The sequence below is a fragment of the Schistocerca gregaria genome, chromosome 4, assembly GCF_023897955.1.
Source record: "Schistocerca gregaria isolate iqSchGreg1 chromosome 4, iqSchGreg1.2, whole genome shotgun sequence".
Classification (NCBI taxonomy): domain Eukaryota; kingdom Metazoa; phylum Arthropoda; class Insecta; order Orthoptera; family Acrididae; genus Schistocerca; species Schistocerca gregaria.
In genome coordinates, this window is record NC_064923.1 from 117308907 (window position 1) to 117325058 (window position 16152).

Genomic DNA, 16152 nt, shown 5'->3' on the forward strand with positions numbered 1-16152 from the left:
ATGGAAGGCTCACAATCAACAATGCCATATGCCTTCACCCAATGAGACACTGTCGAGAAATCTGGAACTGAGCACACTACACTGGCACAAAGTCTGGTGATCAGCAACTCCACACAATCACCTCATCTACATCTACATTTATACTCCAAGCAACCCAACGGTGTGTGGCGGAGGGCACTTTACGTGCCACTGTCATTACCTTCCTTTCCTGTTCCAGTTGCGTATGGTTTGCGGGAAGAACGACTGCTGGAAAGCCTATGTGCGCTTGAATCTCTCTAATTTTACTTCGTGATCTCCTTGGGAGATATAAGTAGGGGGAACCAATATATTAGATACCTCATCCAGAATCGCAACCTCTCAAAAACTGGACAGCAAGCTAAACCGCGATGCAGAGCACCTCTCTTGCAGAGTCTGCCACTTTAGAATGAGATTTTCACTCTGCAGCGGAGTGTGCGCTGATATGAAACTTCCTGGCAGATTAAAACTGTGTGCCCGACCGAGACTCGAACTCGGGACCTTTGCCTTTCGCGGGCAAGTGCTCTACCAACTGAGCTACCGAAGCACGACTCACGTCCGGTACTCACAGCTTTACTTCTGCCAGTATCCGTCTCCTACCTTCCAAACTTTACAGAAGCTCTTCTGCGAACCTTGCAGAACTAGCACTCCTGAAAGAAAGGATACTGCGGAGACATGGCTTAGCCACAGCCTGGGGGATGTTTCCAGAATGAGATTTTCACTCTGCAGCGGAGTGTGCGCTGATATGAAACTTCCTGGCAGATTAAAACTGTGTGCCCGACCGAGACTCGAACTTGGGACCTTTGCCTTTCACGGGCAAGTGCTCTACCAACTGAGCTACCGAAGCACGACTCACGTCCGGTACTCACAGCTTTACTTCTGCCAGTATCCGTCTCCTACCTTCCAAACTTTACAGAAGCTCTTCTGCGAACCTTGCAGAACTACCACTTTAGTTTGCTCAACATCTCCGTAACGCTATCACGCTTACCAAATAACCCTGTGATGAAACACACCACTCTTCTTTGGATATTCTCTATCTTCTCTGTCAACCCAACCTAATAAGGATCCCACACTGATGAGCAATACTCAAGTATAGGTTGAATAAGTGTTTTGTAAGCCACCTCCTTTGTTGATGGACTACATTTTCTAAGGACTCTCCCAATGAATCTCAACCTGGCACCCGTCTTACCAACAATTAATTTTATATGGGCATTCCACTTCAAATTGTTCCATATGCATACTCCCAGATATTTTACAGAAGTAGCTGCTACCAGTGTTTGTTCTGCTATCATATAATCATACAATAAAGGACCCTTCTTTCTATGTATTCACAATACATTACATTTGTCTATGTTACGGGTCAGTTGCCACTCCCTGCACCAAGTGCCTATCCGCTGCAGATGTTCCTGCATTTCGCTGCAGCTTCTCTATATACTACAGTATCATCCGCGAGAAGCCACATGGAACTTCCAACACTCTCTCTCTCTATATATATATATTAAAAACAAAGATTCCAAGACTTACCAAGCGGGAAAGCGCCGGCAGACAGGCACATGAACAAAACACACAAACACACACACAGAATTAGAGCTTTCGCAACTGGCAGTTGCTTCGTCAGGAAGGAAGGAAGGAGCCTTTCATTTTTCCCTCTCCTTCCTTCCTTCCTTCCTTCCTGACGAAGCAACTGCCAGTTGCGAAAGCTCTAATTCTGTGTGTGTGTTTGTGTGTTTTGTTCATGTGCCTGTCTGCCGGCGCTTTCCCGCTTGGTAAGTCTTGGAATCTTTGTTTTTAATATATTTTTCCCATGTGGAAGTTTATATATATATATATATTGTGAAAAGCAATGATCCCATAAAACAACCCCCCCCCCCCCCCCCCTGTGGCTCGCCAGAGGTTACTTTAATATCTGTAGACGTCTCTCCATTGATAATAACATGCTGTGTTCTGTTGGCTAAAAACTCTTCAATCCAGCCACACAGCTGGTCTGATATTCTGTAGGCTCTTACTTTGTTTATCAGGCGACAGTGCAGAACTGTATCGAACGCCTTCCGGAAGTCAAAGAAAATAGCATTTACCTGGGAGCCTGTATATAATATTTTCTTGGTCTTATGAACAAATAAAGCAAATTGGGTCTCACACAATCGCTGTTTCCAGAATCCATCTTGATTCCTACAGAGTAGATTCTGGGTTTCCAGAAATGACATGATACACAAGCAAAAAACATCTTATAAAATTCTACAACAGATTGATGTCAGAGATATAGGCCTATAGCTTTGCGCATCTGCTCGATGACCCTTCTTAAAAACTGGAACTACCTGTGCTCTTTTCCAATCATTTGGAACCTCCCGTTCCTCTAGAGGCTTGCGGTACATGGCTGTTAGAAGGGGGGCAAGTTCTTTCGTGTACTCTGTGTAGAATCGAATTGGTATCCCGTCAGGTCCAGTGGTTTTCCCTCTGTTGAGTGATTTCAGTTGCTTTTCTATTCCTTGGACACTTATTTCGATGTCAGCCATTTTTTCGTTTGTGCAAGGATTTAGAGAAGGAACTGCAAAGCAGTCTTCCTCTGTGAAACAAGTTTGGAAAAAGGTGTTTAGTATTTCAGCTTTACTCGTGTCATCCTCTGTTTCAATGCCATTATCATCTCAGAATGTCTGGATATGCTGTTTCAATCCATTTACTGATTTAACGTAAGACCAGAACTTCTTAAGATTTTGTGTCAAGTTGGTACATAAAATTTTACTTTCAAATTCAGTGAACACTTCACACATGGCCCTTCTTACGCTAACTTTGACATCTTTTAGCTTCTGTTTGTCAGAGAGGTTTTGGCTGCGTTTAAATTTGCAGTGAAGCTCTTTGCTTTCGCAGTAGTTTCCTAACATTGTTGTTGAACCTCAGTGGGTTTTTCCCATCCCTTACAGTTTTACTCGGCACGTATCTTCCGTCCTTGCCAGTCAAATACTGGCAATAGAATTTATTGGACCAGCAGGATTCCAACTGGCACCTCCAAGTCATGTGCACCAAGAAAGTGGTAGTTAGCAACCTAAGTTACAGATAAACAATAACAGAAATTCCTGAATGGAGCAAGATGTAAAATAAAAGTAAGGCAACCACTCACCTGCAGAAGATTGATAACATGTAACAGAAAACAGCCTTTACACTAACTTTCAAGCACTACCTCTTTCTAGCGAAAGTATACACATACACACACGCAACCATACTGACACTCAAATGTAGACTCTCTTGGCTACAACAAGTCTCGCAGACTCACAATACCTACTATTTTTAATACCACTTGGGTTGATTTGTATCAATATATTGTTTCCTCTATGGTAAAATTTGTTCACAATTAAGATCATGGTAATCACCTTCCTCACCAAATGCTAAACTTGTTTTATCAGTATTTTAAATATTTCTTTACTATTTGTTTAGTCCCTAATATTAAGTTGGACACCAAAATATTTACTCATTTATTAAAAATTAAACTTCAAATCCTGTCTGTAATTTACCACCTACAAAGTTAGATCGTATTTACCAGATGATCCAGGTATCACACCTTCTGCTCCCAGCATATGGAAAAATGGTAAGTTTCACAGTTCTGTAGAGTTTAGTGTGAATGGACCCCGCTCTAATTCGTTACTAAAAAATTGGAAAGTGGGTACTACGCCAAAAAAAAATAACACTCTAACAACACAGCAGAAACAATTTTTATGGGAGTGAGAGGGGAAGGGGATGAACTGAATGAAAGACAGTATATAAACAATATATAAAGCACAAAATAATGAAACACTGAAATACCGGTTGTCAGTGTCAATTATTACCTCTTCACTGTAGGGCAGAACACTACTGTTACAAAAAATAATCAAATACAGGCACAATTCCTTATGTCTCGCAAAATGATATTTATTTTATCAAGAACTGGCTTTCACCTTCTTAGGCCATTTTCAGGTAACAACTGAATGTCACAAACACAAATAAAAATGAGCTGCTCCACTTACACTGAGCCTGAGCATTTAATACTAAGCTGGCATTCTGTGTCATATGTTTGTCGATTTCCTTTAACAGTTTTACTCTATCAGTAGCAACAGCAAAAGCTAATGGCATCCCTCTTACAAGGAGGTGGTTTTAACTACAGAAAGCATCTGCCACATTCGTAAAATGCACAATGGAATAAACCTGCTAAACTCAGAATCAATAAGAGGGGACTGATAACAGGAGTTGTGTTTATACAGCGAAATCTGACAGCTTGTTATTTTGTGCACAGTTTTTTGTGTGTTCCATTCCATTCTTGCAACACATATGCTGCCCTAGCTTGTGGTTATGATATGGCACGAGAGCTCAGTTTAAACTGCTACAGCCAAAATTACTGTATTTTAAAATTTAAGCAGTTTTTCCTCCCTTTCTCCCACATACATTTCATCAACAAAGGCTGTGATTTTATTGGGATACAGGGACTTGGCTCCAACTGTCTCCGCTACAATGGCCTTGTTCTATGGTTCTGCAGGGGTAGTCACATGCTCCCTTCAGTGCCTATATTATGATTGGGATGCGACTGATCAGATACTTGCTATTCTTTTATTAACACAAGATCTTTCACAATTCATGTCACACTTCATGGCAAGCTAAGCAAAACACACAACTAGGAGCAAAAGCCACTAATCTGAACTTATACTGACTCACACTGCACAATTTCAAACATGAAAAATGGTACAGACATAGACGAAACTGATATTAGTGGCCCACATGAAACGCAACACAATGTGTAAATTTCCTTAGGCTCCATGCCACTGACACAATATTGCAAAAACGTAATCCCACTTCAGCACATTTTTAAATTTAAAAATATCTTGAACTGAGGTGAAGGACAAGAATCGTTTTGAATACTTTAAACCCACATTGCAAAGGAGGCATTGAGTCCCAGACAGGTGCAATGAAAAGCACTGCTAAAATATTAAGCTTTTTGACAAAGTCCTTCTTCCGAAATAGAAAATACAAACACACAAAGACATCTCAAGCTCACTTGGCCACTCCATTAGGTACTGGGACAAATGCATGACCAGTATAGGGCAAGCAGCCAATCATGACAGTCGGGCTGTGATTCCAGTATTGGAAAGGTCTACATTAACTCAAGAAATATATGCATGATGAAGATTCTGACAAGTTCAGTGAATGGAGGGAGTACTTTTATAACTGTGGAAGAAGTTTTGTCAACTTAAGGAATCAGAAGTTATAAGTAGAAGTGGGAACACTGGATATTACATGTATTGCCACCATTGACACCACATGGCTGTTTCAGTACTAATGAGGTGATCATTGATATTAACAGATATTGGAAGACATAATACTGTGTGCTAGTGAGTCAGTTTAACTCCTCAGGATGTAATTTTATAGTTAAAAGTTTACCTTGTAGCTAGGCAGAGTGAGTGCTGTGAATGTGTGTACGAGTCAGATCAAGGGTCATTTACTTGTCTTAAGAATTAATAAATAATGGAGAGACTTCTATTGTTTCAAAAGCATTGTTAAACATAGACCCATACGAACTTAAGAAGCAGTAAATAGGCACACGGCAGGAATCAATAATTGCATATATATCTAGATGTAATCGGCAATCCTCTTCTCTAATTATGGCCTCTAACAAAGAGAACTATTAAATAACAAAGGGGTGGTTGAATGGTGCCCATTTATGGAGAGAGATGGAGGGAGGGTGGGGGGGGGGGGAGAGGGAGAGGTGGGGAGGGAGAGAGAGAGAGAGAGAGAGAGAGAGAGAGAGAGAGAGAGAGCTTGTCAGTGGTCATGTCCTCATAAGAAAGCAGCACAGAGGTTGTATGTTACTTTGTAGACTACATGGGTGCTTTCACAGTTAGCCCTCCCTCTGATGTGATAGGAGATTCCTGTGACAATACTGGTGTACTTCGTAGCAGTAGGACATATGAGACAGATTTCGCATCTTGGTCCACTGCAGGGTATGAGCCATGAGGCAAGGGGGTGCGAGCAGAGGTGGTGTTGGGATGGACAAGGATATTGCACACGTTTGGTGGACAGCAGAAGCCACTGTGAGAGGGATGGAAACGACAGTAGAGACGAAAATTCCTCATTTCAGGCCACGACAAGAAACAGTTGAAACCCTGGTAGAGAATGTGTACACTCCTATCACCTACATGGTTCCTGAAGTCTTTAAATCCAACTACATAGGACACTCCATTGTCGCCTGTTACTGTGCCCCCACAGAGACAATATGCTCTCGTGGACCAATACCTTCAGCGTATTACCCATAATAGTCTAAGATCCTCATAGTTTCTTAATAAAATGTATATTTTATATAACTTATAAATAAACAAAAAGTGCTAGGATTGTCTCTCCATATCTATGCACAATTTCTTGATTAAAACCTGTTGAACTAAATTTTTCAGAAATTATTGTTATGCAGTTTCTTAAAAAAAAATTAGCATCAATCAAAAGAAAAAGAAATAAATAAAATGACAAAGCCTACCGATTTCCTGGCAATAACGAAACAATGCCAGGTGCAAACTGGTGTATAGGAGTAGAGTTACCCTCTTCAAGTTTCCTTGTACAATAATTTATAAAATGTAGATAATTTTACTGTGAACACAATGGTATAGAGCTGCTTTAGCAAAAGTGGACCTATCATAGTGTTTTTGCAATTTGTAGTTCCAATAACTGAGTATGAGAACATGGTGCAGCAGAGAAATGCTGAAGGTACAAAGCTATGACATAGAGAAAGATGCAGAATAACAGCTGTATGTGAGACAGTCGCCAAGTAAAACAGAGCGAGCATGCTCACTTCTCACTGAAATAGATGAAGACAAATTAATGGTTCCAAAACTGCAGCAGTCACTATTGCAGAACAAGCAAAACTATATTGTTTGCGTGACTTCTGCACGATTTTAACAATCATAGTCGAGTTCAAAAAGTTGACTACTTGCCCCCAATAAACTTTTCTTCAGCGTCTTGTGCTGCTGTAACTAAAACAAATTTCCTGGCCCACAAAACAGCTGAAAAATGCAGAAAAGAAGCAATTATCATGACGTACAATGTGGCCTTAGCTCATTAATGGCTACGCAAATTCAAGAGAATGAAAAGCCTAAATTTTATGACATTTTTGTAAATTTGGGTACATTCCTCATGTAAATAGCATTTTTCTAAGCAATTGGTAAATTTATATATCCCAGTGGATTAGTGGAAGTATTGGTTCAGGCAGGAGACTCAAGGGACAGCTTTTTCTAGCACGCTCTTTAATCGATGTAAGTGACTACTTCCATGACTGCCGCTGCGATGCACACATTGCACATCAAACAATATTTATCAGCAATTCAAGTTTCACTCATGATGCTGGATGAACTCTTGAAAACAGTTACTGATACTACATCCAATCACACTCATTCTGATGTCAAAGAGAAGATTGAACTTTCTAATTTATTGAGACACGTAGTTAACAGTTATAAAGAGTTCTGCAGTCATACTTCGATGTGCGAATATGGAAAAATGGCACACTACTACTACCAGTACTGCAAGTTCCTAAACTTATTACTTAGGTTTTCAAGAAGCAACTATACCAGTAACTTTGAGCTATACTTGGACTCAATTTTCAGCATTTTTTGCATTAAACCTGCCTAATTATGTTACATAGTTCTTAATGTAGACTGCTTATCTGTGAGTCATGGATGGGATCTCAGCCACAGTATGAAAATGAAAATACTGATTGCTGTCAAGAAAAATCTTGGTTTGTCACAACAAGGTGATACAAGACAATCTCTGCAAAAAGCTGAATAAGAAAGATAAAGCAAAGTCTTCATGGTATTATTAAAACAGCTAAAAATACCATCAATCTATTTGATGATAGTATGAAAACAATGCTTTATTTAAGATTTCTACTCATTCGATGTCAATGATTTCCTGCTTACTGCTAAGTCAGTGGGAAATCAACAAATGTTAAGTCTTATTCCTGAATGCTATTATGTTACTGGGAGATTCAAAAAACCAATATCACAAAACAGAATTCTTACTTCCATATCACAATGCACCTATAAAATTAAGGTGAATAAAAATAAACAGACAGTAATGAAAATGAAACAACACATATTTGGTTGGCTAGTCACAATTAGTCGCGACAAAAAATAAATACATGTGGACACTGTTTGACATTTCCATGAGCACAGATGTCACTCGCTCTTTTTTCGTGTACTGGTAAAATGTTCAAAATGTGTTTCAGCAGACACAAATCTACAGCGAAATAGTGGAGAAACTGTACTTCTTATACCAGACTGGATTCTCCTTGCCACAAACCTCTGATAAAGTATTTCCATAAAACTTTGTTCAAGAAATGTTGCACAGATATATATTATATTCAACAGCTATTTAACATCTTCAATCAAAGTTTTTAAACGTCAAAATCAAAACAAGTTTATATTCCCTATAATATTACAGGACCTCTACAAGCCAGATCTAGAGACTTTTTGAAAAGCCTTAAGAATTGTAGTTGTAAGCAGGCTTGGGTAAGTTCTTAACCAATTACTTGGAGAATAACCATTTGGTACCAATAATGCAAACTAGGAAAATCTTTACAACTACTGGAAGTCAATGCCACTCTTATAAAATAATGAAAAATCATCTCGCAAAAATTAGAGAAACTGATTATGGATGTTCACATGAAGAAGTGGATACATGAAATTATGTTTCATGTTCGCAAAGTACCACAAGCTTAAAAACTTTAAGCAAAGCCTCTGATGGGGATGTTTTAATATTTTTGCCAGAAAATATGCATAAAGGTTCTGAACCCGAAATTTGGTTATCAGGTTCATCAACTAAGATAAAGAACAATAAAGACCTTACATGTATCAACTTGTTAGTGTCAAAGTTGGAACCATCATTATATCCAAGTCTACCAGTATTCCATGAATTTACTGGCTGTGATTACACTGCCGCATTCTACGCTACAGGAGAAGTCAGAAAGTTTCTAATTTTTGCAAAAGTGAATCTTATAAAAAAACTTTTGGATCATAAACATAAAGACGCCAATGTTTTCATTGGCGGAAGAATTGTTACTGCTAAAATGCATGGCACAAAGCACTGGAAATTTCGTATTTTCCAAACAAATTATTCAGAAAAAAAGCAATTTATGAAAAAAATTAAAAACTACAATTCAAATATTATTCACCCATTCCGGATATTGTTAAAATAAAAAAATTATACACAATGTATGTAAATTCTATGTGGTTTAGTGCTACTGACCCTTGCTATGTAAAATTATGGCCTGAATCTTGTGGGCGATACATGGATGGCTATTTAATGCCAATAAGGTTCATCGGGGACCAATAGAATTACAAGTAAATGAAATTTTATGGGTTACAGATGGGGAATAGTATTAATAATAATCCTTCAGAACTTGATTTCAATATTTCAACTTCTGGTGCATCAGATTCTGAACTCTATTAGTATAGCTGTTTGTATTTTAAATTGTACAACGTTAAATTGTTCCCATTACACCAAATTTATTAATAGTTTTTTTTTAATATTGATCTACTTGCTTAATTTATTAATCCAACCTTGTAAATGAATATGTAAAACCTGAAAGGTAACAGCCTATTACTTATTATTATTACAATGTACACATATACAGTAGAAATTATTACATGCTTCAAAACCTGAAACACTGAGTGTAGGTTTCAAAACCTTTTTCATAGTTATTACTAACATTACAATTGTTGTAATTAATATTTTTTGCTCCAAATTAGATTCTTCTTGGTATGGTTGCAATTTTTCATCACTGTTTAATCATCATTATAGTTTGCATAATTACCGTTATTATTAGTATTTTTGCCATCTCAGTTTTACTTAAACTATAATTTTACTGTTATTATTATCAATATTATTTCCCCCAAAATGGATTTTTGGTGGTGCAGTAGATTTATCTTCCCCTATTACAAGGAGAAATGTGCATGCCCACTCTCTTTTAATCGGCAACTGTCTTACTCGTAGACTGACTGACATGCAGCTGTTGTTCTGCGTTTTTCTCCATCACACAGGTTTGAACATTCAGTGACTTTCCAACACACCATGCTCTTTGAACTCAGTTATTTAAATTTAAAATTGAGATGACCCTAAGAAAGGCGTACTTTCGCTAAGGCAATCCTATACCATTGTGTTTGCAATACAATTATCCACCTGTTTGCACCTGGAAACATTTTTATTATTGTCTGGGAAAAGATAGGCAATCTTATTTTGGTGTTTCATTTACATCTTTGACATTTGATCGACACTAAACTTGTTAAGGAACTGTTTAACAATAACTGCTGAAAAACATTTTATTATACAATCTTTAATTAAAAATAGCAGTGCAGGGATGTACGGCAGCAAACCTAGCATGTTTTGTTTGTTTATGCACTACACTGCATAAAATGTACATTTTATTATGAAACTCGATGAGGGGAGGACGATGTAAGTCAGTATCTTGTACTATAACCTAGCCTTCTATGACACCAACCATTTCCGCCACTGACTCTCCACATCTCCACAGTTCTTGTTCCTTTCCGGCCTGAAATCCTGCTCGGTACTGCCAATACCACCTAACCCTACACTAACATACAAAATGCATATGGCCTTGTGTCTACTGTGCCACTTTCTAGTGGGCATGAAAAATTAAAAAAGATTAACAACACTATGTAATTTGTTAATGTGAAAGACTCTAAAACAATTGTGAGGAACTCCTGCATACAATAAAAGGAAAGTGCCAAGAAAGATTAAAAAACCTAGTATTTAGCAATCAAACTCTTCAGTCCTGCTGCAAGTTTTCTGAAAATGAAACCACACAACAGCACACACTTTTCTACAGAGTGGCTAAAAAAAGTGAAAATTATTTTTCAATCTATTATCAACAAAGTAAATGCAGCAATTACTTTTGTGAAAGTCCATATCATTATCAGCAAATCAGATGAAGGGAGTATGTGTAAAGCAATAGCAGTTAGAATTATGAGACACTTTAGCAACTGCTTGCATAATGTTCACAATCTAACAGTGTGGATAGTTCTCATTGCCGTTTTCCGGGCTAAGAACATCCTTTATTATATACATATTTCCTGAAATTGATAACCTGCAATATAATAGAGTGAAAAAGTACTAAAACAAACAAGCTTTTGCATTTCAGCATCAGAGACAAAGATTATTCTTACAATAAAGATAGCAAAGTTTAAGTTCTGCATTAGATCCTGAATATGATACATCCAATGGAGTTTCTAATCTATATTAAGTCTAAGAATTTAAAATGCTCAATTTCATGATTATCTAAATCAACTACAGTAGTAAGCACATTACAAGGTGCTGGTATGATGTGTTCTGCAAACAGAAAGAAGGAGCATATTTTGCCGTGTGCCAGTGTGCTCTTTGTCTATGTTCCATGAAGTTGGAAAGCCATCTCTGTCACTTCTTAACATAATACTTGGCTTGTTGCCTTACGCCACCCATAATGAGCATTACAGTAGCTACAGGGGTTGTACAAAAACACAGAAACAATGCAAGATATGCAGGCTTGAACATAAATGCAGATGCCAGCCAAGCCTGCGCGCTGCACTGTTATATGTGATAATGTAACAAAATGTGTTCAGTGTCCTTAGAACGTTGCAAGTATCAGCTGTGATCAGAACAGTATTCCGTACAGTTGTGAGTACACTAAGCTGGAGACAAGTGAATTCAAACGTGGACAAATTGTTGGTGTCCGAAAGGCAGGTGCTTCCCAAACAACGTAAAATGTGGATGAAAATATGTGTTGAGTGATAATGACGGCCTCTCAATGAAAAGGATTATGATGAGAAACAAGAGAATCACAGCTGGAAAAGTCATTGCAGAATTGAATATTGTGCTTCCGAACCCTGTCGGACCGAAAACAACATGAAAGGAGGTTCGTAAGCAGGGAATTTCAGGATGAGCAGGAATTCCAAAAACACTCATCAGTGACCAGTCATGCAAATCACGGAAACAGGAAAAAGTGGTTCAAAAAAATGGTTCAAATGGCTCTGAGCACTATGGGACTTAACATCTGAGGCCAGCAGTCCCCTAGTACTTCGAGCTACTTAAACCTAACTAACTTAAGGACAGCACACACATCCATGCCCAAGGCTGGATTCGGACCTGCGACCATAGCGGTCGCGAGGTTCCAGACTGGAGTGCCTAAAAGCGCTCGGCCACTGCAGCCGGCGAAAAAGTGGTGCCTAAGCCATAAAACCTGGGCTATGGAGCAATGCAAGAATGTCATTTGGTCGGCTGAGTCTTGTTTCATACTGTTTCAGGCTTTCCAAGCCTGTTCATGTCCAATTAATTATTGCAACCTACAACCTTCTGAATCTGCTTACTGTTCTCATCTCTTGGTCACCCTCTACAACTTTTACTCCCCACACATCCCTCAGTTACTGAACTGATGATCCCTAGATGTCTAAGAGTATGTTCCACCAACCAATTCCTTCTTTTAGGCAGGTTGTGCCACAAGTTTCTTTTCTCCCCTCTTCTGTTCACAAACTCCTCATTACTTACATGATCTACCCACCTAATTTAAGAATTCTTCTGTAGCACCACATCTCAAAATCTTCTATTCTCTTCTTGTCTATACTGTTTATCGCCTGTGTTTCAATATCATACATGTCTAAAATCTAGGCAAATACCTTCAGAAATGACTTCCAAACACATAAGTCAACCATGGATGTTAAAAAATTCTCTTCTTCAAAAACACTTTTCCCGATATTGCCAGTTTGCATTTTATATCCTCTTCAACTTGGGTCATCATCAGTTATTTTGCTACCCAAATAACAAAACTCGCCCATCACTTTTAATGTCTCATTTCCTAACCCAATCGTCTCACCACACCTGATTTGAGACAACTAGAAGCTGTTTTGAATGCAACAGCTTTCCTATACTGTGTTAAACATGGTAATGTGCTGTGTTTGTGGTGTTGCCATATTTTTGTCTACCTCCCTGTAAGTAATCTCACCATACCTAAGCAAATCAATGCTAGGAAGTCTACACCCCCCGAAGTGTGCGTTACAGACAGAGCAAATGATGTTACTGGCTGGAGCACCACTTGGCATCGCCCCACCGTCTGCTGTCTTGTGTATACACCACTGTTGAGGCAATAAAATTGGATCAAGTTGTAGAGAAAGGAACTAGGCCTATGTCACTTTTTTTTAATTTTCAGCAAACAAAAAACACTATTATTGTTAAACTATTAAACAAAATTTATTAAAATTTTCCAGATTTGTTGAATGTTAAAAGCACAAAATTTAAATGAAACAATTTTCAGATATTCTAAAAAATAACTTATGGGCGGGAAAAAAGATGAAAATTCATAACACAGTTGCTTTCTCCACTCAACAAGCAATTTTAGCACTTTTCGTTTGAAACACCTATTCAAAATTACACCTTTCTGATCTAAAACTAGAATCTGTTCATTAACTAATGGGAAATTATCTTCAACAGATCATAAAAACAACGAATTCATAGAACTCAATGTTCTGAGTAGTTCATATCAGAACTAGTCATCACTTGTAGTTGGCCATTTCAATATTTTCTTATAAAAAATTTCAGAATCTTTACCATGGACTTACTTACTAGTTTCTGAATATTTTCAATTTCCCTTTTATTTATCCTAATCTCTCTTTCATCACACATCCTTTCCAAACTAATTCGAAATGAAGCAAGTTTAGGTTTTGCTAGATTAAGGTAATAACTGTCACAGCTGTTTACGAAAGGGTAGGCAGTCCCAACTCCAGGTTTTGTTGGTTTATAACAAAATTCTTTGAACATTGACACAGAAAAACTTTGTTTCCTTTGGCGAGGCAGCTTTAGATATGCCATTTCCCTAGCCTGTAAGTTTGTCTGTTTGTTTGTTTCTCATGTCTTCACTTTGCACCACAATGACTAACTTCTCTAATACTGTTTGGAATGATTTCAGCATACATGCTGAGGATTTCCATATTTTTCTCTTCAACATTGCAAACATGCACAAGGGAAAAACAATTGACCTCTTTTGGGAAATCTGTGAGTGATGTTTAAAAAAATCAGTGTCTGTCAATGCAAGGCACATCATCATCATCATTATTATTATTATTATTATTATTATTATTATTATTATTTGGACCTGGTGCTCCACCTGAGAACATGTGTACTGGTGTAACAGTCTTTGACATATAGTTTCCGATGTAGCAGAACAGGAATGAACAGACCTCATTCACTCCCTTTCTGGCTTCACCTTCATGATAGGTACATCGTGGAGAGCCTGGATCGTACATCAAAAATGCAAAAACCCATAGCTGACATAAAAAGAATGTTTCCTGCACATGGACTGTAGTCAGAGGCAGGTGTTGCCCAAGTTGAAAGCTCGTCCAACAATGTCATACCAGCCCATGCAGTCTTGCTCCTTATTTTAATGAGCATATAAAAAAAAAAGTTCCAACTGCCAATATTATGAAAAGGATAGAGTGCTACTTACCATATAGCAGAGATGATGAGATGCAGATAGGTGCAACAAGATAGCCAGACAAGTAAGTTTTCAGCCAGAAAGGCCTTCATCCGTAGTACACAACATACATACATACATACATACATACTGCAAAGCATTCTCTCTCTCTCTCTCACACACACACACACACACACACACACACACACACACACACAACAACAATTTGGATGAAGTCTTTTATGGCCAAAAGCTCACCTGTTTGACTATCTTTTTGTTATGCCTATCTGCTATATGGTGAGTAGCAATTTATCCTTTCCATAATTCTGTCATCCTTCCATTGTGCATTATTCACTGTTAAAATTCCTGCTGTGCCACTTGTGAATATCCAACTCAAGTAGTGTATCTCATTCAAGATTGTCACTTGTATGTGGACTTTTAGCTTAGCCTCGAAGTCCTCACTTTCGGCACATACTTCAATTTGGGGATGACCAAAAGAAAATACAAAATTTTCATATTTCACATTTACTTCTGGGTATCTCACTTGAAACATATCATGCTTAGTTTTAAGATCCAATTGAGCATCAAGGTATTTCATTTCCTTCCCAGGATAGTGAGAGTATGAGTGAGTAATATCTGATGTGCATATCTAACAAATTTATAACATTCTCAGAAATTTTGGTAGTGCATGGATTTGTTCTGTATATGTCCCTTGGAATTTGACCTTTAACTAGTAAATGGCAAATGCTTCTGTGATAGGGCATGAAGATTGAGAAAAACTCATTTGCAGACACTAACCTTTCTATCACATGAAATAGTATAGCACGCAAAATAATGTTTTTTGATGGTATTGATTTCATCAACAACTTTTCTTGGCCTCCTTTTCATAATGTCACTTGCCACAATTAACTCTTGTAGATACACATTGTGACTGTTTGTGTTGTCAATGTTTAAAAAGTTTGAGAGTATCTCAACTTCAGAAACATTCCATTCAGCATCTGGAATGAAGTAATTGCAAAGCATATAGCACGTGCTATGAATTTTATATTACAACAACGAACTTGTTAACTTACCTGCAATACCAACAGACTTTCCCAGCACTGCTTCCCCACTATAGTCATTATATAGCAACCCGTGAACTCTCGTCTCCTTAATTTTCTTCCTCTTGTGCTCACCATAATTTCATTTTGGTTTGGGAAACATTTTGAAATACAGCATTCAATGACTTATACCGGGGTTCCAAAAGTTTCCCCAAGTAAAATTCCCTGACTTCCAGGCAAGTTCTGGCATTTTTCCATGACAAATTTTGAGACTGATTGATAAGTCATCAGTCCCTCAATTCCAAATTTACTCACAGAAGAAAGAGAGTCTGCTAAAAGTGGATGGATCCAGTCAGGGGAGTCAAACTATAAAACAAGGAAGTTAAAACACACAGAGTAAAAGGCATAAAAGGTTAGACCAAATCTAAAAATTGGAAAAAGAGTGGTCTTTCCATGGGGGAGTGGTCATGGGGTTCCAGACTGAGAAAATATGAAGAGACGCCCCAACCACAACCATCCTGCCCCTGCTCCAGGAGTAAAGCAAAACCTTATATTTAGAAATAACCATCCATGAATTGTCTGCTGTTATTAAAAGTAAGGAAGACTATACTTAGCACAAAGGGCCAAAAGAGGGGGACATTC

At 38.0% G+C, this 16152-nt stretch overlaps 1 protein-coding gene and 1 non-coding gene across 8 annotated transcripts in view; both read right to left on the reverse strand.

The window, feature by feature from the left end:
• The window catches only part of LOC126266742 (mesoderm induction early response protein 1), a 169232-nt gene that overhangs the window by 133173 nt on the left and 19907 nt on the right, over positions 1-16152 (reverse strand). The window contains exon 2 of one of the 7 annotated variants that reach the window (XM_049971242.1): positions 15269-15468. The exons of the other annotated variants lie outside the window; for them this stretch is intronic. The gene's annotated coding sequence lies outside the window, so the exon portion shown is untranslated. The remainder of the gene's footprint in view (positions 1-15268; positions 15469-16152) is intronic. 7 annotated transcript variants of the gene reach the window in all.
• Trnas-cga (transfer RNA serine (anticodon CGA)) lies at positions 489-563 on the reverse strand. The gene has a single exon. It is a non-coding gene; the product is annotated as a tRNA-Ser (tRNA).